The 27,312-nt window shown below is 45.6% G+C and overlaps 1 long non-coding RNA gene across 1 annotated transcript in view; it reads right to left on the bottom strand.

The window, feature by feature from the left end:
* LOC143939880 (uncharacterized) overlaps positions 1-21,109 on the bottom strand; it is an 83,783-nt gene extending 62,674 nt beyond the window's left edge. Inside the window, exon 1 of the long non-coding RNA XR_013263761.1 lies at positions 20,652-21,109. This is a non-coding gene — a long non-coding RNA (uncharacterized LOC143939880). The remainder of the gene's footprint in view (positions 1-20,651) is intronic.
* Between the last annotated feature and the right edge of the window lie 6,203 nt (positions 21,110-27,312).

The following is a 27,312-nucleotide window of genomic DNA, read 5'->3' as shown; positions in this document are numbered from 1 at the left end:
GAACCCACTCTGGTTGGAACTAATAAAAAAAGAGACAGAAGAACGCCCTGAGAGAATCCAGTGGGAGCTAAAAGAATTTCTAAAAAATAATCGGGGTACAGTAATGTCAGGGATCCTATGGGATACTCTGAAAGCCTACCTGAGGGGTCTGCTGATCCAATCAATAGCAAAAATAAATAGAAAATCCAAGGAGCAGGAGGTAAGAATAGGTAGAGAAGTGTTAGAGGCTGAAAGAGATTTTATTAGTGACCCCATCCAGGGTAAGAAAAAAATCTGGTTAGACAAACAAGAAGAATTTAGGCTAATAACCCTGAAGAAAGCGGAGATACAACATATGCTACAACGGCAAGTCTCCTTTGCTGAAGGGGAAAGTATGGGGAAAATGCTAGCACAACTGGTGAAGAACAACATGGGCCCCTCCTCAATCCCGGCGATTAGGACATCCGAGGGAGAGGTTATAACGGAAACTGGGAGTATATGTCAAGTATTTGGAGGATACTATAAAAAACTTTATACTGCACAAAAAGTGGGGATGGATGAGCAGATGGAAACATTTTTAGGCCACCTAGAGGTACCATGTTTGACACAAGAAGAAAGAGAAGAACTGGAAGCCCCTATAACTCTGAAGGAACTTCAGGAAGCAGTTGCGAGTATGCCAAATCAGAAATCGCCTGGGCCAGATGGGCTACCGATTGAAGTTTATAAAAACTATGGCGAGATACTGCTTCCTGAACTTCTGGAGACGTTAAGAGAAGCATATGGGGAGGGTAAATTGCCACCATCAATGATGGAGTCAGTTATAATCTTGTTGTACAAAGAAGGAAAGGACTCACTAGATGTAGCAGCATATAGACCAATCTCTCTCTTGTGCACTGATACAAAGATACTGGCCAAGGTTTTAGCGATTAGGCTTAATCGAGTTATAGCAAGATTAGTCCATATGGACCAAACAGGGTTCATTGCCAATAGGTCAACTAGTATAAATATTAGAAGAGCGTTCTTGAATCTTCAGATCCCAACGGATAATGATACTCCGGGGGCAGTTGTGGCATTGGACGTAATGAAAGCATTCGATAGTGTAGAATGGGGATATATATGGAAAGTCTTGGAGAAATTTGGCCTGGGTCCTTTTTTTATAGGCTGGATTAGGATGCTATACGATAAACCTAGCGCTAGATTAAAAATTAATAACGAGTTCTCTGATAAAATAGAGTTGGGGAGAGGGACGAGGCAGGGGTGCCCATTGTCGCCCCTGCTCTTCGCGCTGGCTATAGAGCCTTTGGCCTGTGCAATCAGAGCAAACCGGGAAATAGTTGGATTTTTGAGAAAAACGGGGGAGGAAAAAATCTCTCTCTATGCAGATGATATCCTGTTATTTCTGGGGGATATGAGGTACTCATTGCCAAAAGCAATAGGATTGGTGCAAGGGTTTGGAGGCTTTACAGGACTGGAGATTAATTGGGAAAAGTCGGAATGTCTTCCGTTAGACCCAACTGGTCAACAAACAGCCCTGGGAATCCCCCAAATGTCAACAGTAGATAAGCTGAAATATCTGGGAGTAACCCTGACAAGGGATCCTAAGCAGTATATAAATTATAATCTAGTCCCACTATTGGTTAAGTTTAAACAAAAAATTGCTATATGGAAGCGAATGCCTCTCTCGGTGGCCGGTAGATGTAACCTGATAAAAATGATATGGATGCCCCAACTTTTATACATATTGCATAATTCCCCTATATGGATTAATAGATGTTGGTTTAATAAGATCGAGATGTTGTTTAGGGAATTAATATGGAAGGGAGGACAGGCCAGATTGAGGTTGCGGATGCTCCAGCTACCGGGAGAGGAAGGTGGTTTCGCAGTCCCCCACCCGGAGTGCTATTTCTGGTCATCCCAATTACAACAGTTAGGGGGAATTGAAGAGGTGAATGGTGGAACCCCAAACGGGAGATTAGTATTAATAGGCTCCCCGCATAGAACGTTGATCGAGACCCTGGAAGCGGATTCATTCCAGTATAGATGCCCTACAGTAAAAATGATGTTAAAGCTATGGGATATAGTTAAAAAAAATATGGGATACAGTGAAATAACAAAGTTTACACCCCTTTGGAATAATAAGAAGCTACAAGAAATATGGCGGGTTGGAAAAATTTTAGAATGGGAAAAATGTGGTATTGTAAGGTTGAGTCAGCTATATGGAGGCAGGGGTATTAAATCTTTTGAGCAATTACAAAAAGAATTTAAGTTACCACAAAAGTCATTCTATGCTTATATACAAGTAAGGCACGCTTTAAAGACCAAGTTTGGAAACTTAGTATTAACATGGGAAGAACTGTCCTTGTTACATCTAGTAGCACAAGTAGGACCCACTAAAGGATTAATATCTAAATTTTACGCCCAGTTGGGTGAACAGATTAATTGTGAGAGGAAAGGGAGGGTTGAAAAGGGGAAATGGGAGCAAGACATAGGTAATATAACACGAGCGCAGTGGAAAAATATTCTAGAGGCATGCCCAAAAGTCTCAGTCTCTCCCCCCCATAAGATATCCCACTTGATGGTAATTAATAGAGCTTATTATACCCCCCAGAGATTATTTAGATTTGGTAAGAGAGCAGATGATTGTTGTCCCAGGTGTGGGGGGACAGGAAATTTAATACATATGCTCTGGAAATGTCCTAAATTATTTAGATATTGGGAAGGAGTGGTAGAGATACTAAGCAGAGTCTTTAGGACGGTAATAGAATCAAACCCCATAGTGTGTATCCTAGGATATAGAGACGAGAAAGCAGAGAGAAAGGGAGTAACTATCGTAATTCTAAGATGCCTATTTCAAGCTAGAAGAATGATTGCTAGAAGATGGCAATCAAATCTAGCTCCTACAATAGAGGATTGGGTGAGTGCTGTAAACGAATATCTATGTAAGGAGAGAGCGGTATATGCAAAACGAAATAACCTAAAAGAGTTTAACAGAAACTGGCGAGATTGGTTAGTAGAGATGCATACCCCAGTCTAAAACACAACAGGAAAAGGGAGTAGAGAAGGGGGGGGGGATGGGTACTGGGTGGGAGTAGGGTAGAGGGTAATAAAGGTATTAGAATTACGATAACACATGTATGTTACATTGAAGGATAAAAGCACAAATATATACACTTGAGAGGGGGAGGGGGGGTTGTAAAGATAGAAAGGGAGGGAAGGAGGGGGGGGGGGTATATTAATAGGAAAAATGTTGGAAGAGTAAAAATAGTCGAGGAGGGGTAAAGGGGGTTATGGTACTGTCTAGATACTGTTTTCATTTTTCTTTTTTTTTTTGTTTCTGTTATTAAATTATATTTGATGTATGGATGTATATTTATTGCCCCCTTCTTCCTTGCACTTTAAAACCCAGACTCCTGGTTGGAAGGAATATGTAATGAACTGTTGGCAATGTTACATGAAAATGGTGTTTTGTATAGTGTGAAAATTTAATAAAGATTAAAGGAAAAAAAAAAAAAAAGTTGAACTAACTTTCTAAATTTTTCTTAAAGTTTAACCCCTTCCCGCTGAGCGTACGCAGATGTGCGTACTCGGCTTCCGGGGGGTATACCGGGATGATGCCCGTACCTGCAGGCATCATCCCGGTACCGTTTTTTTCAACGGGTGATTGGCTATCCAGCCATAACAACCGATGCGGCTAAAAGCCGCTCGGCTGTTATGCCGGAGGAGCGGGAGGGGACGATTTTTCAGATTTTCGAAAAGATTCGGACGCCTCCCTTCGATGTTACCGGTGCTCCCGCTCGATCGGGAGCACCGATACCACATCCGTTGCCTCCAGCTGCTGGGGAGGGATTGGAACATAGCTGTAATCGGCTTCGTTCCAGTCTCCTCATAGTAAACACGGAAGCGACGTCATGACGTCACTTCCCGTTTACTCGGCTGCCAATGGCGCCGTTTTTTTTTTTACATTCCTTGTGACACCAATAAAAGTGATCAATTTTTATTTTTTTTAAACAATTTAGTCATATTAAAATTAATAAAGTAAATAAAAAAATAAAACATTTTTTTAAAGCGCCCGCCGTCCCCGCGAGCTCGCGAAGCAAAGAAAACGCATACGGAAGTCGCACCCGCATATGTAAACGGTGTTCAAATCACACATGTGAGGTATCGCGCGATCGTCAGAGCGAGAGCAATAATTCTAGCAAATGTAAATGAAAGGTGCTAATGCGCTCCACCTGACTATTAATAAATGTGAAAAAATGTCTAAAAAATATATATAAATGTGTGGAAGCAGCCAGCAACAAATAGTGATCTCTAACACCAAAGGAATAGTATGTAAAATAAATAAATTGCGGCGCTACCTAAAAAATGAATACACTATAAAAAATAGCAAAATATAAGGTGCAAAAGTGAATTCACCTCACTAAAGTGACAAATGTGCAATATTGAACCGTAAAATATGTTGCATCTAATATAGAATAAAATTGCTAATATATGTGCATAAAAAATCAAAAAACATGCGTGAAATAATTTCAAAGTACAAAATGCAGAAAATGCTGAATAAGCACTAATGTGCAAAAAATGCAATAATAAATAGTGATCCTCAAATGAAGTCCATGCAAATGATAGGTGACCATATAACAAAGTCCATGCAAAAAATATATAAAGTGACTTCCAATGTGTGAGCAATAGACCTCCTCTGTAACGCTAACCTGGTAACCGTAAAAAAAAATGTAAGCGTCGCCTATTGAGATTTTTAGGTACCGTACTTTGTCGTCAATCCACGAGTGCGTGCAATTATAAAGTGTGACATGTTTGGTATCTATTTACTCTGCGTAACATTATCTTTCACATTATGGAAAAAAATTGGGCTAATTTTACTGTTTAGTTTTTTTTAAATTCATGGACGTGTCCCTTTTCCCAAATAGTTGCGTTTAAAACACTGCTGCGCAAATACCGTGTGACATAAAATATTGCAACAATCGCCGTTTTATTCTCTAGAGTCTCTGCTAAAAAAATATATATAATGTTTGGGGGTTCCAAGTAATTTTCTAGCAAAAAATATGGATTTTAACTTGTAAACACCAAATTCCAAAAATAGGCTTAGTCGTGAAAGGGTTAATAAAAAAATTACTTACGTCAGTGCTACAGTTTGAATTTAAAACGTGTTTGTGTGAACTGTGAAGTTAAGTCATGGATTGGGGAAACGAACTAGTGTCGGGTGATTGTATATGGTGTATACCACATTTACCACTGACTAATGCAGATGCAAGATCAGCTAAAAGTAGTTGGATCTGTATGTGCATTATAATTAATCAAAATTAGTTGATTAAAAAAAATCGATTAATCAAACACGAAAATTTTAATCAGTAACAGCCCTAATTTTTATCCATTTTGTTCCTTTTAAAGTGGGTCTAAATTCTTGACTGTTACTTTAAAGTGTATATAAACCAAAGAACAAACATGTTCTATATTGCAGCTTGTCCTTAGATGTGGAGGCTGCTTAAGGCCGCGTACACACGGGCGGACTGTTCGCCCAACTTTGTCCGCTGAACAGTGTTTTAGCGGACAGTCCGCTCGTGTGTGGGCTTCAGCGGACAGTTTCAGCGGACAGTCTGACGAACAAAGTTTTTCGGAATTCCCGTAAGACAGTCCGCTGAAACTTGGTTTGAGCGGACAGTCCGCTCGTGTGTAGGCTTGTTCGACAAACTAAGTTTCGCGCATGCTCAGAAAGGATTTATACGGCGAAGGTTGCATTGCAGTGTATTGGACGTCGTATTTTTCGTCCCGTCGTACGTGCCGTTCACGTCATCGCGCACGGTTTCAGCGGACTGTTCGTTCATCGTGTGTGGTCAAGTCCGCTCATGCAAATTTTGAGCGGACTGTTTGTCGGATTGTTTGACAAACTAAGTTGGGCGAACAGTCCGCCCGTGTGTACGCGGCCTTAGTTTTCATTTTTCAGGCTAAAACAAAAAAACATGATTTCGCCAGAAATGCTGTGTCCTCACTTCTTGTGATTTGCACTGAAGGCACAAACAATCTTATCGCCTACTAAGTTATCTTTTGTAAACAAGACCCTGCAATGGAGATGAAGGGATGATTAGGTGTTGTTGTCCAAATCCAGAGAGCATGTTTCTTTCCATAGATATAATGGAGTAAATGGAAGAGTTGTTACCCTAGTAGAGGAAGTTGTTATTTGCAGGATCACAAAGTACAAATAAAAGGAAAAGAAGCCAGAACAATAGAAAATGAATGCAATCACCCATCTAAGGATTGGTAAGTTATCCTGTCCTAGATGTGGAAGTGCGACGGGAGATCTAATTCACATGTTCTGGAGGTGCCCCAAGCTACATAGGTATTGGAAGGAGGTGATATATCAAATAAACCGGAAAATTGTATACTTACCTTTCCGTAATTTTCCTTTCCTGTCACATCTTCATGGCAGCATACACTCTGGGTTGTGACTCTGCCCCCCCACAACCTGATAGGACCACATAGCTATAAGATGACAATACGGTCCATGCCCCGGTATTCTCTGTATATATGAATCACCTTTTGCGGGTGGGATATTGTATGTGGCCATGAAGATGCAACAGGAAAGGAAAATTACGGAAAGGTAAGTATACAATTTTCCAGTTTCCTGTTGCATCATGGCAGCATACACTCTGGGGAGTAACTCACAGACTGGGTGGGAGATGCAAAGGTAAAGGTTTATTAGCAAGGAATAGAATAGTTGGCTTGAATAATGGACTTTCCAAAATCTACTGTTGACAGCCGTGCCGAGTCCACCTTGTAGTGAGAGATAAAGGTGTTCCTGGAGGACCAGGTGGCCGCCCTGCAGATGGTTTCCACCGAGACCCTACAATACGCTGCCCAGGAGGTGGCCACTGCTCTGGTGGAATGAGCCCTCAAGTCCTCAGGAATTTGCAGCTTACTCAGCAAGTAGGCTTTTCTAATGGTCTTCACCAACCAGGAGGCAATGGTTCGGGCTGACGCTACTTGACCTCTCCTAAGGCCGTAAAGAATGATGAAGAGGCTTTCCGATTTTCGAAAAGATTCGGACGCTGAAAGGTACTTTAGGATGTTGCCTTTTACATCCAGAGGATGAGGGTCGTCCTGGTCTCTGATAAGAGCTGGCAAGTTGATTTCCTGGTTGAAGTGGAAAGAGGACGCCATCTTTGGGATAAAACTATCCGAGGGTCTTAGAACTATCCTGTCCAGATGGATGATCAGATACGGCTCTTTAGTCAGTAAGGCTTGCATCTCTGAAACTCTTTTCGCTGATGTTATTGCAACCAGAAAAGCGACTTTTAGCGCCAGGTGCCAGAGGGAGATGTTTTCCATCGGAAAGAAGGGCTCTTTAGATAGGGCCTCTAAGACAACCGATAGGGCCCATGTCGGAAAGGAAGGCTTCCTAGGAGGTCTTAGTTTAAGGCAGGCCTTTTGAAATTGCATGACAAGGGGATCATGAGCCCATTTAACCCCTGTCAGGGCGGATAGAGCTGACACCTGTACCTTCAGAGTACTGGAACTAAGACCTTTGTCTAAGCCTGACTGCAAGAACTTTAGGATCAGTGGTGCCGATAGGGAGGATAGATTCCAGCCAAGGTCCTGAGCAAAGGCAACAAACCTTTCCCAGACCCTGTGGTAGGTGCAGTTGGTGGTAGGTTTTCTGGCTTGGAGCAGGGTATCAATTACCTTCTGGGAGCAGCCCTGACCTAGATACCTAGCCCTCTCAGCCTCCAGGCCATCAATTGCAGTTTCCCCGGATCTGGATGTAGTAGCTGGCCCTGGGAGAGCAAGTCGGCTGACAGAGGCAGAGGAAGTGTGTCTGCCGTGTTCAGTTGTAGAAGGGCGGTGAACCATGGCCTCCTGGGCCAAAAGGGAATCACCGCTACTACCAACGTTGTCGATCTCTTGAGCCCCAAGAGGAATCTCACTATTAGGGGAGTCAGAGGGAAGATATACCCGAGATGGAAGTTCCAGGGGTGCTGGAGGCAATCTGTCCCCTCTGCTGAGGGAAAGGGGAACCTCAACAGGAATCTCCGGCACTTTGAATTTGCTGGAGTCGCAGCAAGGTCTATGTCTGAATGACCCCAAGTCTGAGAGATGAGGGAGAAGGCTTGAGGGCTCAGGGACCACTCATTGTTGGAGGCAAACTCCCTGCTGAGTGTGTCGGCTAAGATGTTGTCGACACCCGGGATGTAAGCTGCCCTCAAGTCTGACAGGTTCAACTGTGCCCATTCCATCACAGGGAGAACTTCCTGCATCATGGAGGGGCTCCTGGTCATCCCTTGTCTGTTTATGTAGGTGACAGCTACCCTGTTGTCCATCTTTAAGATGACTTACTTCCCCCTTAAAAGGGACCTGAATGCCAGGAGAGCTTGGAAGACCACCCTCATCTCCAGCACATTCAAGACCGAGTCCCATACTTCGAAAGGCCAATGGCCCTGCGCTGCATGGGACTGATAATGTGCCCCCCATCCCTCGAGACTGGCATCCGAGGTTACTATCTCCTGAGGAGGGGTGACTATATATTTGCAATTGTTTAAGTTGCGGGGACGAGTCCACCAACGTAACGACCGATTGACTCTCTCCGAGATCCGGATCGTTTGGGTCATAGTTGATGCGTCCCACTGATGTAGGAAAGAGGTCTGTAGAGGTCTGGTGTTCCACTGCGCACATTGGACCATTGGGATGATCGCTGACACTGAGCCTAGAAGGCTGAGGCATACCCTGGCTGATAGGGATTTTGCTAAAATGGCTTTCTTCACTTTCCGGATCAATAGGGAAGACTTCTCTGGGGGCAGCTGTACTGTATTCATCCGGGTATCTAATTCGGCTCCTAGGAAGATCATTCTCTGGGTAGGCTGAGCATTGCTCTTCCCCCAGTTTATTAGCCACCCCAGTTTCTGCAGAATGGAGACAAGGGTTTTCTGGTGTTGTATCAGTGACTCCTGGCTGTCTGAGAGGAGGAGAATGTCGTCCAAATAATGGTGGACTCTCAGTCCCCTCTCTCTCAGATGCACAATGACGGGAAGAAGGACCTTTTTAAAGGTCCTGGGAGCCATAGAAATTCCGAATGGGAGGCTTCGGAATTGGAAGTGTTTGTGATTTACCGAAAACCGGAGGAACCTTTGGAATTCTGAATGGATAGGAATGTGAAGGTAAGCGTCCTGTAGATCTATGGAAAGCATCCAGTCCCCCAGGTTTATGCCTGGAGGATAGACTGGAGACTCTCCATCTTGAATGCTTCTACACGGATAGAGCGGTTTAGGTTTTTTAGATCCAGGACCAGACCCGGGTCCCCTTATTTCTTTTTTACTAGGAACAGAGGGGAATAGAACCCTTTGTGATAGGGGTACTTCCATAATTGCTTCCTTTTGGAGCAGATCCTGGACGTATTCGGTCACGGCTAACCTCTTTTGCCGGGATGACGGGAGGTTCGTTGGGCAAAAATGGTCCCCCGGCGGATGTCCTCTGAATGACCATCTGTGCCCGACATGAATGGTGGCTAACGTCCAGGGGTCTCTTATCGTTTCCGTACAGACCAGCGTGAACCTTGAGAGTCTGGCCCCCACAACTGCTGGCTGGGCGGGCGCACCTTCAAAAGGACTTCTGGTCAGTAGATGCCGGGGTCCTGGGCTTTTGGAACTTTAGGAGGGACGTCTGACGGGTCTTCCAGTTCCTCCTGTACTCCCTACCAGGCCTGTAGGACTTAGCATCCCTGTACCTATCCGGGAGGTTACGTCTAGAGGGAGAAGGCCTCTGAAGCTTTGGCTTTCTATCCGAGGGGATAAGCCCTAATAATTTCCCGCCAGTAACCTTTGAAATGGCAGAGTCCAAGTTCAAAAAGGTTCTTACATCATACGGGTTGCGGCACCAATTGGACTTGGAAGCAGGGTCTGCCGCCCAGGGTTTTAGCCAGAGAGCTTGTCTGGCCATCACCGAAGACAACATAGCTCTGGATGCAGACTTAATTGCATCTACAGAAGCCTCTGCCACAAAATCCCTTGCAAGGCTTAGCTCCTGCAGGGCTCTAACTATCTGGTCTTGGACTGCGCCCTTGGACACAAGCTTTTTCGTGCTTGCTGACCAACTGGCAATAGCCTTACCCACAGCTGCGAGTACCAGGGCCAGACTGCATGCGCCTCCTGCCACTAGGTAAGCTCTCTTGAGATCTGTATCGATTTTCCTATCTAGGACGTCCTTGAATGACACGGCGTCCTCGATAGGGAGCGTAACATGCCTGGCTAGACGCAGGGAGGGATGCATCCACAACTGGCGGAGAAAATAAAGATTTAATTTTAGGCTCTTTTAGGGGGTATAACTTGGAAAGCCGATTGTTAAGACTTGCTCTTCCATTCATCCTTGATAAGCTCCTCTAGCTCACCAATGAAGGGGAAGGCTTCAGGTTCTCTTTTCAGATTCGGGAAATATTTTCTCCATTTTTGTTGGGCCTCCTGGGGTTCCTCCCAGTTAATGGCCTCCTTCACTGACTTAACTAAGGGCTCTATTAAAGAGAAGTCAAAGCCCGCTGATGCCTCTAGTTTTTTCTCATCTGAAGGGGAATCATGCTCTCTGGATGTACTTGGGGAGCAGGCGAGGCACCTCGTAGAGATAATTCCGTGTCAGGAGCGATATGTGGGGCAGAGGACGCCGTGAGCTCTCTGGGTTCTTGCCCTGCTCCCTGATGGCTTCATCGAAGCATCTGCGGCATGCTAATCTATCTGGATGGGCTATGGCCCCGCATATCCAGCAGGCATTTTCAGATGGACGGGAGTGGCGGGCGTGCTGGCGAATGATGCCTCTGGTCAGGGGATCTTCTTTGGCGGTAGTGGCTGTGTCTTGAACGAGACCTGGGGTGACTTCTCCTGCGACTCCCATTCCCTGAGCGACTTCTTCTGCCTGAATGGCTCCGCCTATGGCCAGAGCGACTTCTCCTGTGAGAGGAATCTCTGCGTCTTGATCCAGACGATCTTGTAGACCTGATGGGGCTAACTGTTTAGGTAGCATTTAGGTAGCATTAGTGGTGTCCTGCTCTCTTTTTCGATCTTCTCTACTTACCAAGATCCTCCCCTCATACCTATTAGGCTGGCGGTGATCTGCTGGAGCAGTGGTCTCCATAGATGGGGAATAGAGGAAGCCCAAGGAGACAGGTAACACAAAGGGAAGGAGGCTAAAGCCACAGGCAGATAAAGACAGAGAGAATAGAGAGAAGAAAAAGGAAGATACTTACCAAAGCAGAGAGGTAACACTGGGGCAGATATTCACAGAGCTTGCAGCAGTCAAAAGGAACCTAGCTAACACAGAAAAGCATTAGCAATGAAAAAAATACATTCTTCCCTTTTAAAATTGGCGCCTGGGTCACGTCCTGCTTGCGAAACTGGAAGGAGAGCCACAGGATGCCCAAAATGTACACTGAGCATGTGCAGAGCGGCAGAATGCCCAGGAGACAGCACTGGTGCTTGTGGGACTACAGAGGCCTAGCTGCAGAGGAGAAAGAAACATAGAAAAAAACAAATTATGAGGCAAAAAGTTAATAAAGGCATCCAGGGAAGCAGATAGCGGAGGACAGAATGACACCGAGAGGGGAGATAGCCGGAGGCCACCGCAGGTACTAAGCCTATTTAAGGCTTATAGATTAAGTTTATTGTATGCCTTCAGCCTATTTAAGGCTTACTTCCAGTGGCTGTAGAAACAATGCTCTTGCCCGTTTTAAGGCATGCAAGGCTGCAGAGAAAAAATATTAATACCCTGAGATCACCAGAGTGGGGTTCCTTCCATTTAGCTTCCTTTAGAGGCTGTACCGTTAAGGACTTCCACCCAGGAGAGGCTAGAACCTGGCTGGGGCAAAGCGGTAAGAGGGTGATGATTTGTGCGGTCCCAACAGGTGAGGAAAGTAAGAGAATACCAGGGCGGGGGCCGTATCGTCATCTTATAACTATGTGGTCCTATCAGGTTGTGGGGGTGGAGTCACAACCCAGATTGTATGCTGCCATGATGCGACAGGAAACCTAGTTTTTGGAACAGACTCAGGCTTGGACCTGATGATATGCATATTGGGATTACCTGGAGCAGTGTATGGGAACTGGGGGCTGTGAGATTAGCGATTTTGAGATGTCTGTATCAAGCCAGAAAGGCGATTACCTGGAAGTGTAACCAATGAACGAGAGGGGCTTGTGAGCTGTATACTGACAGCTCACATTCTGTAAGCAACATCTGACCTGGCAGGGATCTGTGACAGTGTTCTATATTGAACAAAAAAATCCCCCTATATAAATGGGATTATAAGTGACCACCAACACCCACACAAATCAAAAACATGAATATTTTTATTAACAAATACAGAACAAAAGATACACATAAATACATTAAAACCAGAGGGACCACTAAGCAAGTAGGTCCCAATGGTGTAGCAAAATGTTATACACACATAATTACATAAAAAAAAAAAACAACCAATAAATATTAATCAAACTCTAAGCTGATGACCCCACACCCAACGCGTTTTCTAGTTGCTGAAAACTTTCCTCAGGGTGAAGAGCAAAAAGTTGATAATTCTGATATATTAACCACTTCAATACAGGGCACTTAAACACCTTCCTGCCCAGACCAATTTTGAGCTTTTAGCGCTGTCGCACTTTGAATGACAATTGCGCGCTCACGCTACACTGTACCCAAATGAAATTTTTATCATTTTTTTCCCACAAATAGAGCTTTCTTTTGGTGGTATTTGATCACCTCTACGTTTTTTTTTTTGGCTACAAATAAAAAAATACTGAAAATTTAAAAAAAAATGTTTTTTTTTGTTTCAGTTTCAAAACTTTGTAAATAAGTATGTTTTCTCCTTCACTGATGGGCACTGATGGGGCTACACTGATGGGCACTGATGGGGCTACACTGATGGGCACTGATAAGGCGGCACTGATGAGGTGGCATTGATGGACCACTGATATGTGGCACTGATGTGGCACTGATATGGGCACTGATAGGGCGGCACTGAAGGCGGCACTGATAGGTGGCACGGATTGGCATGGATGGGCGGCACAGATGGGCATGGGATGGGCGGCACAGATGGGCATGGGATGGGCGGCACAGATGGGCACTGATGGGCGGCACAGGTGGGCACTGATAGGCGGCACAGGTGGGCACTGATAGGCGGCATTGGTGTTATACTGTACTAATGGATGCCAATCAGTGCCAAACAATAATGCATGCCAATCAGTGATGCCCATTGTGGGCACTGATTGGCATCCATTATGGGCACTGATTGGCATCCATTGTACTGACTGGCATCCCTGGTGGTCTAGGGAGGATTACCTTTTCCCTGGTGTCTGGTGGCGTCCCTGGTGGTCCAGTGTGGGCATCCTCGGGGGGGGGCTGTGCTGAAATCAATCAGCACAGACCCCCCCTGTCAGAGGAGCAGCCGATGGCTCTCCTCTACTCGCGTCTGACAGACGTGAGTGAGGAAAAGCCGATCACCGGCTCTTCCCATTTACACTGTGATCAGCCGTGATTGGACACGGCTGATCACGTGGTAAAGAGTCTCCGTCGGAGACTCTTTACCGAGATCGTAGTTGCCGGGTGTCAGAGCTGGCACCCTGCAACAACGATCGCCGCGATGCGCGCCCCCGGGGGTGCGCAGCGGCTCATAATCCTGATCACGTCATATGAGGTCCGATCAGGATTATGAAACCCACTTTGCCACCGTCAATTGCCTATAGGGCGGGCGCCAAGTGGTTAAATCAAAGATAGATGTATTGGGACCATTCCATACACATGCCTGTCATTGGTTTGTGTGGCTTTGTCCCAGACTGGTATTTGGCCATGACTACTTCCCTTTTGGTCCACTCTTCCCAATCTTCTGTGTAAAGAAAGAACGGGTTGCACAAATCTGTAGGTGCCTCAATTCTCATATACAAGGTTTTACTCAAAATAAGCAAAAAGCCTCAATAGGCTCAAGATTTGCAAAGAGAATGTGCATTAGAATCTTTTGATCCACTGGGAGCCCCCTTCCATCTTTCGTGTTCTATATTGAAAACTGCTGCATTCTGTTTATTAATTAGGTGCAGATAGACCTGAGACAGATCTATCATTTTAGTTATGCCTGGAATACACAATGAGATTATCAGACTGATTGTCTGTTTTTTTTTTTGCATGCTAGTCTCATATAGAAAATGAAGCGTTTACTAAAGTTACGAAAATGATTGTATGACAGAATAAAAATTCAGAAGTGATGTCATATATTGAATTGTATTTTCAGACGACAACCAATCGTATGATCTGGTATCGTATAAGAAAATTTTTTCGTGCTTGTCTCATGTGATAATTTTGCATAAATTGTTGTGATTGGCTCCTGAAAGCTGTGTACTAACGATCAGATAATCTGTATTTTTTGCATGATTTTCTGATTACGTGGTACACACCTGAAATGTCAATTTCTGCCCCGTTATAGTGGCACTGGAAGCTTACTTATTTCCTCTAAATGTGTTCTGCTTGACTGATAAAAAGTGCAATCTGATTGGCTGAGCTAGGTTATTGCAGTTGACAAACTGTTTTCTGGTTTTTATTAATATTAAATCAATAGAATAAAACTAAGAATTAAAATGTAATATGCTGGACAATATGTTGTTTCATTGACTAGGAAATTTAACTGTTATTTTATCTAATGCTCGATAAGAAATACCCACAAATATCTCCTCAAAACCCAATTTACTTACAGTTCCAGTTGCACATCTGTACTTTTTTCCAGTTAGACTATTTTCAGGAACTAACAGTAGAGGGCAGTGCATATCATTAGACTGCAGAAAATGAATTTCTGACTTATTTTGTCCCTTTTTGAGTGAGTGTCACTTCTGTTGGGGGCTATTTGTAAAAATTCTCCATTGCGTTTATCTGAATCTACTTCTGCACTGGTTTCATTCAGTCAGATTTGGATCTACCAGATCAATAAAATTTACTAAAGAGATGGATAATGTGAGCACCTAGCTCCTTGGATATACTGTATATTGAACAGGGTGTTTTACCCAGGCCCTCCTCTTACATGAAACATTTGTTAATGTATTCTGTTGATCTGGCAGATCAAATTTGAAACTGTCCAACATAGAGTTTAGAAGTGCGGATCATTATGACATCCCTCTCACACCTTACAGAATGGTCCTACTAAGCTAAGCGATCGAGGCTGCTGATAACAATACATAACGAGTCACTTGTGATTTCATTTTATGCTTTCTTTGTAATTGATTGGCTTAAAGCCCAACGGAACAAGTCTGAGCATGTAGGCCTTTACAAAATAATCTGGAGTGGGTGACTGGGGACAAAGAGATGGCTAACTTATTAAATACTTCTTCAGCTCTGTGTAAACAAAGGAGCATGGGGGAGCTCATGTCCATAATGGGGGTGGTAGTGATGCAGCCCCAAATCCACAATGGCTCAAAAGTGATATAGTCCAGAAATATTTGGACAGAATAAAGGTGGATAAAACACCTGGACCTGATGGCATCCACTCACGGATCCTAAAAGAATTGAGCTCTGTAATTTCAAAACCATTGTATCTAATTTTTAGGGACTCATTAATTACAGGAATAGTACCACTGGATTGGCGCAGGGCCAATGTGGTGCCATGGGCGTCCGCAGCAGGGGGCAAGGGGGGTCAAGTGCCCCCCCCCTGGAATCCCCAAGGTGTTGCCACTGCCGCCCCCGCCGCCATGCTGCATTATTTTTTTTTCTGAGTCCGCTCTCTCCTGTGTATCACAGCGCTGGATGGCTGTGTTCGGCGGCCGCTCTGTAACACAGTCCCGCCCCCCCAGACCATCTCGTGTGATAGTAGAGAGAATCAACGCTCCACCTATCACATGAGCCGGTCTGGGGGGGGCGGGACTGTGTTACAGAGCGGCCGCCGAACACAGCCATCCAGCGCTGTGATACACAGGAGTAGATGCCCATCCGTGCTACAGTGCCTGGATAGGAGGATCGAGGGGGGGAGGGGGGCTGCAATGTCTCCTTCACCACCGCACTCTCCTGCCCCCCCCTGCTCTTTTCTTCCACCACCGCACTCTCCTGACCCCCCCCCCAGTGCTCTCTTCCACCACTGCACTCTCCTGCCCCCCCAGTGCGCTCCTCCACCACTGCACTCTCCTGCCCCCCCCAGTGCTCCTCTCCTCCACCACCGCACTCTCCTGCCCCCCGTGCTCTCCTCCACCACCACACTCCCCTGCCCCCCCCCGTGCTCTCTTCCACCACCGCACTCTCCTGCCCCCCTGCTCTTCTCTTCCACCACCGCACTCTCCTAACCCCCCCAGTGCTCTCCTCCACCACCGCACTCTCCTGCCCCCCCCAGTGCTCCTCTCCTCCACCACCGCACTCTCCTGCCCCCCCCCCCCCAGTGCTCCTCTCCTCCACCACCGCACTCTCCTGCCCCCGTGCTCTCCTCCACCACCACACTCTCCTGCCCCCCCCCGTGCTCTCTTCCACCACCGCACTCTCCTGCCCCCCCAGTGCTCTTCTCTTCCACCACCACACCTCCTGCCCCCCCAGTGCTCTCCTCCACCACTGCACTCTCCTGCCCCCCCCCAGTGCTCTCCTCCACCACCGCACTCTCCTGCCCCCCCCAGTGCTCTTCTCTTCCACCACGGCACTCTCCTGCCCCCAGTGCTCTCCTCCACCACCGCACTCTTCTGACCCCCCAGTGCTCTCCTCCAGCACTGCACTCTCCTGCCCCCATGCTCTCCTCCAACCACCACACTCTCCTGCCCCCCAGTGCTCTCCTCCACCACCGCACTCTCCTGCCCCCCCCAGTGCTCTCCTCCACCACCGCACTCTCCTGCCCCCCCAGTGCTCTCCTCCCACCACCGCACTCTCCTGCCCCCCTCAGTGCTCTTCTCTTCCACCACCGCACTCTCCTGCCCCCCCAGTGCTCTCCTCCACCACCGCACTCTCCTGCCCCCCCCCCAGTGCTCTCCTCCACCACCGCACTCTCCTGCCCCCCATGCTCTCTTCCACCACTGTGCTCTCTTCCACCACCACACTCTCCTGCCCCCCCCCTGTGCTCTTCTCTTCCACCACCGCACTCTCCTGCCCCCCAGTGCTCTCCTCCACCACCACACTCTCCTGCCCCCCCAGTGGTCTCCTCTACCACCACACTCTCCTGCCACCCCCCTCCAGTTCTCTCCTCCACCACCACACTCTCCTGCCACCCCCTCCAGTGCTCTCCTCCACCACCACACCTCCTGCCTCCCCAGTGCTCTTCTCCACCGCCACGCTCTCCTGCCCCCCAGTGGTCTCCATCACCACCACACTCTCCTGCCACCCCCTCCAGTGCTCTCCTCCACCACCACACTCTCCTGCCCCCCCCCCCCCCACAGTGCTCTCCTCCACCACCACCACACTCTCCTGCCCCCCCAGTTTTCTCCTCCCCTGTTCTTGCTCTCCCCATCCTTCTCTAGCCACCATCCCAGTGCTTTCCCCCCAGTGCTCTCCGCCCCTGTTCCCCCCAGTGCTCTCCCCCCCGTGCCCTCCACTCCCCCCCAATGCTCTCCCCCAGTGCTCTCCTCTCTCCCCCTGTTCTTTCCCCTCCAGTGCTCTCCCCTCAGTGCTCTCCCCTCCCCCAATGCTCCCCCCTGTTCTTTCCCCCCCCAGTGCTCTCCCAGCCCTCCTTACTCCCCACCCCTGTACTCTCCTCTCCCCCTGCATTTTGCGCCCACCCATGTGCTCTCCAGTCCCCCGTGCTTTCCACCCCTGTTCTTTCTGGCCCCCACTGGTGCTCTCAAGCTCTCCGCCCCTGTTCCCCCCAGTGCTCTCCCCCCCGTGCCCTCCACTCCCCCCAGTGCTCTCCCCCAGTGCTCTCCTCTTTCCCCCTGTTCTTTCCCCTCCAGTGCTCTCCCCTCGGTGCTCTCCCTCCCCCCAATGCTCCCCCCCTGTTCTTCCCCCCCCCCCCAGTGCTCTTCAGCTCTCCCCATCACTCTCTAGCCCCCACCCCAGTGCTCTCCAGCCCTCCTTACTCCCCACCCCTGTTCTATCTGCCCCCCTGGTGCTCTCCAGCCCCCCCCAGTGCTCTCTACCCTCCGTGCTCTCCACCCCTGTTCTTTTTGGCTCCCCCTTAGCACCCTCCACTCCCCACCCCTGTACTCTCCTCTCCCCCTGCATTTTGCGCCCACCCATGTGCTCTCCAGTCCCCCGTGCTTTCCACCCCTGTTCTTTCTGGCCCCCACTGGTGCTCTCAAGCTCCCCCCCATTGCTCTCCACTCACCCCTGCTCTTTGTGCCCCCCCCAGTGCTCTTCACCACCCCACACTCTTAGCCCCCCCAGTGCTCTCAGCCTACCGTGCTCTCTACCCTGTTCTTGTTGGCCCCCCCAGTGCTCTCAAGTTCCCCCCAAGCGCTCTCCGCTCCCCACCCCTGTGATCTCCACTCCCCCTCACTCTTTGCCCCCACCCATGTGTTCTCCAACCCCGCCAGTACTCTTTGCTCCCCCTTCTCTCCAACTCCCACTCAGTGCTCTCCACTTCCCCAGGACCAGAGGGCAGGCTGACTGGGGCCAGAAAATGAGGACGGCTGAAGGTGCAGGTGGCCAGGGACCACTCCATCTCACAGCAGACAGATCCTCTGGAAGGAGCACCGTCCCCATCCAAAACGAGAACAGACCCTGCCTGCTGCTGGCCGTCATGGATATCCTGCAGGCATGCAAGGTACTGTACCGAGCATAAACAACACACCTTCCCACAGACAGGGACTGCAGACTGGGACATGGGGCACAGGAGGGGCTGCAATGATGTGCACAGTGAGACTGCATTCACGGCACAGTAAAGCTGCATTTTATAGACACGGTGAGGCTGCATTTGATGGACACAGTGAGGCTGCATTTGAAGGGCACAGTGAGGCTGCATTTGAAGGGCACAGTGAGGCTGCATTTGGTGGGCACAGTGAGGCTGCATTTGGTGGGCACAGTGAGGCTGCATTTGATGGGCACAGTGAGGCTGCATTTGATGGGCACAGTGAGGCTGCATTTGATGGGCACAGTGAGGCTGCATTTGGTGGGCACAGTGAGGCTGAATTTTATGGGCACTGTTGAGGCTGCATTGAGCTCTTGCATCAAGTCTGCAGTCTCTGTCCATCTCCTGTAGCATGTCTGAAGTCTCTGAGGGAGTCTGGAGAGGAGTCAAAAGTGGGAGCACCGCCGGGATGGGGGTCATGGGAGAAGTCAGACTTGTGTGGACTGTGGATAGGAGACTATAGGATAAAACCAGAGCCACCAAGCTGGAGCCGACTGACTGAGCCCTGCACAGTGCACCTGAGAGGAGGTCAGTGAAAGCACCGCCAGGCCAGTCGGGGGGGGGGGGGGGGGGTCACTGATGTAAGGGGGGAGTGAATACAATAATGTAAGGGGCACTGATATAAAGGGTTTCCTCCTTATATTAGTAACCCACCCCCCTTACCTTAGAGTATTCTTTCTGCAGAAGGTGGTTCCCCCCCCCCCCCACGTTCTGAGTTTCTGGGGTCCCCCTTGATGATTGATCACTTACCACTATTAACTGGAATTTGAATATATATATATATAAAAAGCCCTATGTGATTTCATATCTATATCTAATACTCTCTTCATCAAATGTGCTTTAAAATGCATGGTTTTTCCCTTTCATGAACAAGAAAATAATGACGTTATGCTGTTGGGGTGGTATAATAATGCTGTGAGGCTGGTATGAAATTTTTTCCAGGGCTGGTTTTTGAAAGCATGGGCGTCCGCAAGGTTACTCAGGCGGCTGCGTACCATGCTCATATAGCCTAGAGAATGTACATCTTTTTACATTGCAATACATCTGTTGTTTCCATATTTTTATCTTGATGAAAACAGTCTATACAGAGATCAATATATGGCCACAACAGATGTATTGCAATGTAAAAAGATGTACATTCTCTAGGCTATATGGGCATGGAATACAGCCGCCAGAGTCACTTCCAATACAAAGTGAAGGTGAATTATCTGTTATATAACACAAATGTATTACCAGTGGGCGCAGCATGAGTGGCCTTGAAATGATGCCCCCTTGGAAAAAGTTCTGCGGACGCCCATGTGTGGTGCCTATATTTAAAAAGGGAACAAAGTATTTACCAAGTAACTATAGACCTGTTAGTTTAACTTCTATAATTGGGAAGATACTGGAGGGATTAATAAAAGACCACATCGACGAGTTCTTGCAGGAAAAAAATATTTTAAGCAACAGACAGCATGGATTCATGAAAGACAGAAGTTGTCAGACAAACCGGATTTCTTTTTATGAGGTGGTAAGTAAAACCTTGGACAGAGGGGCGTGGCTTGCCTTGAGAGAAGATGGGCACTTAAATCCTTTACTCCGTCAGATCATTGCCTCCTTATACCTTATAGGGGGTTATACACTACCGATTTTCATCTCTGATTATGGGGACTGCCTCCCGGAATACTTCTACATCCTGTTCCAGATCACCCAGAGGAAGCAGAGGACAAAACAATCGGCAATTACCGGAATTATCTAGGTCACTCAGACCTAATATGGCGTCCTCCGCAGCGGCCTCCTCACAGTCTCCTCATGACATCGTTCTTGCACCCACTGAAGTAAACATGGTGGCTAGTCAGTCAGTCACACAACAACCAACTATACAAGATCTCCGAGCAGTAGCAACAGACATTAAAGATACACTCACCGCTGCCATAACGGACCTCAGACAAGAAATACAAGCCATTGCGGGCAGAGTACTGACGATAGAACAGCAATCCCACAGACAGCAAAATGCGATCGTTCAGGTCTCCCGCACGGTAGATACACATACTGCTCAGCTGAGGGAGGTTCAAAGGCACGTAGAAGATTTAGCCAACCGTGGCAGAAGGCATAATCTTAGGGTGAGAGGAATTCCAGAGAGTGTAGAAAATACACAGCTTTCTGTCACGGTGTCCTCTTTGTTCAATAAGCTAATAGACAGGCCTGAGACTGTTCCCATAGTAATGGACAGAATCCACAGGGCACTTAAACCTCGAGGCAGGGAATTTGATCCACCCAGAGATATCATTTGTTATGTAAATGATTACCAAACAAAGGAGTCAATCCTTAAACAAGCTAGACTAAAGGGTAAAGTGGAATTTGAAGGTAAGCTAATTTCAATATACCAAGATCTATCTGCAATTACGCTTAAGAATAGAAGGGACCTACGCCCTTTATTGGAGATATTACAGGCTAGAAACATACCTTACCGATGGAAGTTTCCATTTGCACTTTCAGCAACTAATCAAGGGCATACGGCGTTGTTACGGGTGCCTGAAGACTTAGATTCATTTAGCAGAATCCTTGACATTCCATACACAGAAGTCCCTAACTGATATGCTGAATTCAACAGACAATTCACACAGGAAAAGCCATACACGGAGGATCATATGGAGACCCAACCTACTCACTTTAGACGCCAGAGATCACCCTCCATAATTAGAACGGGACCGAACACGATTCAGCAACGCAATTCCTATAGCCCAACCTCTGCCCCTCTGCCACGGAGGACACGAAGAGGTCGTTAGTAAGAATTGTACTGGATAAAATATTATTGATCGTCTGATCCTGTTGTCAATACCACTTTCTAACTTCCGAACTGATAGCTACAGATATATTCGGAATTCAGGTCAGCTGAAGGTCAGCTTCTCACATACCTCACTACTCCAGCATATACATACTGCAATTATATACCAACCTCAACCGTTCCTCGTGCACTTCAGATACCCATCGCTTACACAACCTTCTCATTGAAGTTAGACTGTCTGAGATACTGCTATAAGGATCCGCTAGTCGTGCTTACAGGAGCCGACTATTCACTGTGCTGACCAGTTATAGGATCTTACGGTTGATATTTCCTATAGACCACTGGTCTTCAATAGGCAATGGGAACTTAATACTGAAGCTTTTCAACTCTCACAGTGCTACTTCCATACTGTTATGCTATGCACGACCCTTTGGTGACAAGACACTATAGCAAAATGTTGATGACTTCTGGCAATCAAGACCACCATAGGATGCTTATGATCTCAGGATCCTATTCCCATTGTTATACGAATCGCCTGAGTGATTGAGACCATTACAACTTACTTGTATATGATACCCTGACAATTCTTTTGTCAGGTGTTCAGTTGGGAATGTTGCCCTTCACTGATTATCGTTTAACGTTGTTTAGGATTTATAGTTGCATTGGCTATTATATAACTCATTAATCTCTAGTTGGTTCCTGAACAGGTTTCAAATAATATTCTCCGGTGATTATAACCGGAAGAAAACACAGAAGATATACTATCTTGGGTCTTTCTGTTCTCTTACATAGAGGTATACTCTACACCTGTGGAGTCTCCTAAATAATTTATATAATTTATATACTTATACTTTATCTATTAGTATTTTTTCATGTTAAAACGGTTATGCATTGCTGATTTTTATTCTACATGATACGACTGATTTCGTACCCTATTGTATACTTTAATAAGCATGCTGAAAATCGAAGCTATATTTTTTCAGATCTTCATTTACTTTTGATTTAAATTGTTGTTCGCTCTTACCCCTTGTTCCCGACAAATACATTTTCATGCCTGACCACTATTCTCTTTCATCACACATTGATAAAACGGTATATAGTGGCCACGGCTTTATACTTCTCTTCTATTATTATTAACGTAGATAAATACCCCTCACTATTGCTATATGCCCCCACTACACAATATAGTTCGCTATCTTGAGGCTCATGGTCTGATGGCTCACTCTGATTCATCAACCTCGAAAGGTAACCACATACCCCACAAAGTGGACAGTTTTTACAATCCTTATTACTTAGAATTCAATAGTAAATATCCACTGCCTTTCTCCGGCGAATATCCATCTCTTCCTGTAAAATAGGTGAGCGGGATCTCACCTACAGCCGGATATCCCTACAATCCCCTATACTCTATCTTATACACACTACAACATCTAACACTTGTTACATAGTGACTGATTCCTGTCCCTCAAGATCAATATCAACTCAAGAGTTTATATCCTATAATTATCATACACATCGTATCACTCACAGAAGGACTTTTATCCAATAGCTTTGTAGTTCCCTAAATTTTACTGCCTCTTCTCTGTGACAATCTACTACATACGAACCAATAATGATACCTACTCATTCACCGTCTACACCCACATGCCTCAAATTAGTTTCTCTGAATGCAAAAGGTTTCAATTTACCAGAGAAGAGGAGCCAGTTGCTTTTAACTATGAAACGTGATCGAGCGGACATCATCTTAGTACAGGAAACTCATTTTCGCACAGGGTCCGCACCTAAGCTTGAAAACTTAGACTATCCCGAGGTTTACCATTCCACGACACCTGAATCAAAAACTAAAGGTGTATCGATCTTAATGGCCAAAAAATTGTCCTCTCCAAATCTCAGATAAGCTGATTGATGAAAATGGCAGATTTATTTTCCTAAAAGGTACTTGCAATGGTCGGAAAATAACATTGGCAAACATTTATGCGCCAAATAATAAACAAGTACCCTTCTTTAAGAAACTCATTCAAGACCTAACAACATTTCAAGAAGGCACCCTTATTCTTGGAGGTGATTTCAATGTTTCTCTACATCCCCTTTTGGATACCACAAATGGAACCTCGTCCCTTCCATATTCTGCTCTGAAAACTATTAAATCTGAACTTCAATCCTTAATGTTACATGATACTTGGCGATCCTTGTACCCTGATTGTAAAGATTATACCTTTTATTCTAAGGTAAATTCATGGTAAATATTCAAGGATAGATTACTCTTTCTTAAACCAGAATGATTTACCTTTCCTCCATAAAGCATCCATTGGCCCCATGTATCTTTCAGATCACCATCCGATAGCTGTTGAATTATCCTTCCCAGAAGTCCACCAGCGCTCACATATTTGGAGACTTGATCAATCGTTATTGACAGACACCGACATTGTCAAACAAGTAGAACTTAGTTTGAAACAATACTTCAATGAAAACGAGGTATCGGATACCTCACCTCCCATATTATGGGAGGCACACAAATGTGTGATAAGGGGAATATTTATTGTGGTGGCGGCTAAACGACGAAAAGAGAAATTACAGCGATTCCAGACGTTAACCAACCGGATTCACCAATTAGAAAAAGCCCACAAACGTTCGCAAGCTTTAAACATAATGGACCCCTTAATTGAAGCGAGAAACAACTTCTTACCTTATTAGATAAACAAACTAAACGGAAATTTATATTGACACAAAAAATGTACTACGAATTCGGTAATAAAGCTAGCAAAACACTGGCAAGAGCATTACAATCCAAAAAAGCTAACACGATAGTTCACGCCCTTTCGGACACGCAAGGTCGTAAACTACTTACCACAAATGATATAGCTGATCAGTTCAAAAATTATTATTCACAACTCTATAATCTTTCCACCCCGAAATCCCCCTCGAAAGCCTTGACGAGATCGCAAATGATTGCGGATTTTCCTGCAAAATTTGGGCCCACTCCCATCATGGCAGCTCAAAGTCTAGAATTGGACAGACCACTAGGCATGGAAGAAGCAAAATTTACACTAACCATGATGAAATCTGGAAAAAGTCCAGGTCCAGATGGACTGAACGTTGGTTATTATAGATCCTTTAGGGACCTCCTTACACCTATCTTTCTCAAAACTTTTAATACCTATGAGACACTCATTACTCCGCCCAGAGACCTAACATCTGCCCACATAACAGTTCTCCCGAAACCTGGAAAAGATACTCTGCTTACGTCTAACTACAGACCCATCTCTTTATTGAACGTAGACCTCAAATGGTATGCAAAAATTCTAGCAAATAGACTTCTCCCACTAATTCCCCAACTAATACACTTAGACCAGGTGGGTTTTGTCCCTGGTAGGGAGGCCAGGGATAATACCCTTAAGGCTATTAACATCCAACACTACTTATCCACATCCAAGGAAGGGGGGATTCCACCTATCATTGGATGCAGAGAAGGCGTTCAAAAGAGTGGCCTGGGACTACATGATGCAAGCCTTACAAGCGATTGATCTCCCGCAGAGAATGCTTCACTTTATACACATGCTCTATTCTAACCCTACTGCATCGGTGCGGATAAACGGCCACATATCGAACGCCTTCTCTATTTCAAACGGAACACAGCAAGGCTGTCCCCTATCCCCCTTAATCTATATTCTCACATTAGAACCCATGTTGAAATGTATTAGGGAAAACCCTGACATTAAAGGGATAAATGTACGAGGTTGCTCCTATAAATTAGCGGCTTTTGCTGATGACATCCTTCTATTCCTCTCTGCACCTCGCATAACACTACCCAATCTCCTTAAATCTCTTACATATTTCCAAAAATTATCCAACCTCCAAATAAACTTTGCGAAGTCTACCACTCTAAATATATCCCTCACATCCGCCCAATGCACACATTGCCAAAAATATTTTCCGTTCAAATGGAATACAAGTACTCTAACATACCTAGGTATCCACTTAACCCCCAAAATCACAGACTTATATACGGCAAATTATCAACCTCTTCTTCAATCCATAATTTCTGACTTCAAAAAATGGTCAAATGGTTTATTTTCCTGGTTTGGCAGGGCGGCCATAGTCAAAATGTATATCTTACCTAGATTATTATATCTCTTCCAAACGGTTCCAATTCAACTTCCCAACACATTCTTTACATCGTTTCGCACAGCTTGTACAAAATTCATCTGGGGGTCTATACGCCCACGCATAAACTTTATGAAACTCACCTGCCCAAAACTTAAAGGAGGTATAGGCTTACCTGACATAAAAAAATATCAGCAAGCATGTCAATTGACGAGAATTATTGATTGGAATATACACTCTGACAATAAAGATTGGGTCAATTTGGAGAATTCATTGGACTCCATCCCGATTGCCCAAACTCCGTGGTTACTAGTTAAGAATATTCCTAAAGTATATAAACTACATCCTTTAATTGGCCCGACGCTTAACACTTTCAAACATGCATGTTCCAAATACCTCATCTCACCAAAAACGGGACCTATGACACCACTAAAAATGAATCCAGCATTTTTACCTGGAATGAGTCCTGCTTCTTAAACGATATATGGCCACACACAAATGTTAGATCCATGCTCTTCTTTGAAAGGGATAAAATCATCACCTATTCCGCGTTACAAGCGTCCATACATCCAATGTCATTTCCTCACAAGACATATTTACAAATTAGACACTTCCTTGATAAAACATCTAAATGTCCCAATTGGATCCGACTCCTTACCCCTTTCGAAGATATGTGTCTTAAAAATGAACGCAAAGACATCTTATTTCTTTTTCATATGCTTTACTTTTCTCCGAACTGGAGTCTACAATTGATGGTAGAGCTGCCCAATGGGCAGAGATTTATCCCAAAACATCTCAAGTAGGAAAAGGGAAACGATTCATAAAATTGCTCACAAAGGTTCTCTGAACGTATCTGCACAAGAGAATGCCTTTAAAATTATATCGAGATGGTATAACACACCTGTTAAATTAAACCGTATATTTCCCTCAGTTTCCCCACTCTGCTGGAGATGTGGTACAGAACCTGGATCTCTTCTTCATGTCTGGTGGTCTTGTCATAAAATACAATCATTCTGGAACAATGTACATAAATTCATCTATCGCATTACCACGCTTAAACTTGACTACACACCTGCACAATTTTTACTGCATCACTCCGCCAGATAACCCCGCACATACTTGGGATCTTTGCCCATGTACATGATTTCAGCAGCAAACATGTGCATACCATGTAAATGGCGATCTCAAGACCCGCCCACCATAAAAGATTGGCTCCTTAGAATCCAAAAGATCACAGAGATGGAGGATCTCATACACCAAACCAGGGATACTCCTTCCAAAATTCATACAAACATGGTCCTGTTGGATACATTTCACTTCAACTGATACTTACCAAGACCTGATCAAGTAACCAATATCTGTACTACAGACTCAAAGTAGACCATACTATTATGGGATATTTAGGAGGCTTGCCTCAATCATTATAAGTCTAGTATAGGTGTTTGATATAGATTCATGATTCACTTCCAAAACTACTTTAATATTAATATTTAACTAAACAGATGAAAAAATATTCTGATTTGGTCTTTTTTCAGAATCCCTATTTGTCTCCAAACCCTGTTTTAACTTAATTCTTGAGTGATAAGCTAGATGCTTCTCAAGGTCAAATACATGTAACCCTCACATTTTAACTTCCTTCTGTACGAGTTAGGGGATTTCTTTCCCTCTCACTCCCCCCCCCCCCCCATTAATGTAT

The sequence above is a fragment of the Lithobates pipiens genome, unplaced genomic scaffold (assembly GCF_037356315.1).
Source record: "Lithobates pipiens isolate NorthernLeopardFrog02 unplaced genomic scaffold, aLitPip1_a1.2 Scaffold_1, whole genome shotgun sequence".
NCBI lineage: Eukaryota > Metazoa > Chordata > Amphibia > Anura > Ranidae > Lithobates > Lithobates pipiens.
This window is presented reverse-complemented; position numbering and strand designations above follow the sequence as displayed.